The sequence below is a fragment of the Numida meleagris genome, chromosome 1, assembly GCF_002078875.1.
Source record: "Numida meleagris isolate 19003 breed g44 Domestic line chromosome 1, NumMel1.0, whole genome shotgun sequence".
NCBI classification, from domain to species: Eukaryota; Metazoa; Chordata; class Aves; order Galliformes; family Numididae; genus Numida; species Numida meleagris.
In genome coordinates this window covers 92,592,242-92,594,176 of record NC_034409.1, presented here as the reverse complement: position 1 = coordinate 92,594,176, position 1,935 = coordinate 92,592,242, and positions in this window count along the sequence as shown.

Sequence of the window (1,935 nt, the reverse complement as noted above, 5' to 3'; positions counted from 1 at the left end):
AGAAAGAAAGAAAGAAAGAAAGAAAGAAAGAAAGAAAGAAAGAAAGAAAGAAAGAAAGAAAGAAAGAAAGAAAGAAAGAAAGAAAGAAAGAAAAGAAAAGAAAAGAAAGAAAGAGAGGAATAGTCAACCTGCTAATGTCATGTAAGGTGAAGAAGGGCACACCATGGGGTTAACATTACAAACTGTTCAGCAATTCAGAATAACACATGTAGGTTCCTATTAAATAATTCAGTCTGAGCATCACCTCTTCAGGCTAGCTAATTCTTTTTCAAAAGCCAGATAGAGACTGAAATGTCTGGCTTCTTGCTCATAAACTGTACTTGATTGTCACGACTCATTTATAAAGGAGAAATAAGGTTAACATCTTCTAGGACAACATTCTCTAGAATTTTTACTATAGAATTTGAGCTTCCTTACTGCTGTTCTCCTGAAGGGATTATTTTCTTTGTTTGCTTGTTTTAAGATTTACTAAGAGCTAGTTTGCAACTTGCATTATGCTTCCTCTTATTGACAGATCATACACGGAAGGGAGGTAAGAAGCAGCAAAGGATCTGTCTCCTTGAACACTGCAGCTTGCACAAAGATCTGGTTTGTGGATGTTAGAACATGAAACATCTGAAGTTCACTGCCAAGGAGAAATACAAAGCAGCTGTGCTTCAGGGAAGATGTGTCAAATGCCATCATCCAGACATGAGCTTGAAAGGCTGCAACCGATGTGCAGGCCAACGTACAGGGTCTGCACCGGGACTGGAAGGCAGAAGATCTCATTTTCCTTTAGTCCTTGAGAGAGAAATGCTTCCAAATTTGTGCCACTTCTGCTCATCTTACACCTAGATTTGGAGCAAATGAGTGCCTTTGATCCCTACCACACCATATTGCTATGGATTAAGCAGCTTATGTCTGAATGAGGATGGTATTCAGCACTGGAATTTTGCACCGCTGGTATTTCCTGCTAAAGAGAAGATTCTTAAAGGCAATTTTTTGTCTATTTATTTTTGTATCAGATAATAAGATTAATTAGCTTTATTAAAGAGCAAGCAATCTAGTACTCAAGAAAACATGGAGTAGCAGGATTCCAAAAATATGCCTGCCACCTGGTATTGCCAGTTACATGTTCTTCCTTACAGAACATAGCTGCAGCTGTAAATTTAATTTGTTTCTACAGGCAAAATTGATGCAACACTTTTCTCTGTTTATCTAAAGTATTTGCAGTTCTTGAGTCATTAATTAACACATTGATTGGAATATCTGTAAACTGGAGTAAGATTCATTTTATTTGAACCTTTGACTTGAGATTGCTTTCTGCATTTACTACCTATCCAGACAGCTACTGTGCTTCCAAGGGAAGCTATTCTATTATTTACTTTCTGGAGAAGAACCTCCTGTGTGTTTTCATGCTGGCTGAATGCTGTAGTCCAAGAGTAAGTTTAGAATGGAAAAATCTCAACATTAAACAGCTGGCTACAACAAAGAGCATCAAAAATGAGGTTGTTGGCTCAGACAGACAGTCTAGCAATGGAAAGAGGCGGCTTTTTCTGGACTATTATGCTGATACTTGATGTGTCACTAGGTCACTGATGAAAAATGCATAGCATATCATGTATAGCTCTCTACAACTACCTGAGAGGAGGTTGTGATGAGGTGGGGGCCAACCTCTTCTCCCACATTACTAGTGATAGGACTAGAGGGAATGCTGTCAAGTTGCACCACGGGAGATTCAGGTTTGATTTTACGAAAAATTTCTTCTCAAAAGAGCAGTTAGTCACTGGAACGAGCTGCCCAGGGAGGTTGAGTCATCCTTTCTGGAGGTGTTCAAGAAATGTTTAGATGTTGTACCAAGGGACATGATCTAGCAGGGAAATATTGGTGGTAGGTGGATGGTTGGACTGGATGATCTCAGAGGTCTTTTCCGACCTCAATATGATTCTATAAATG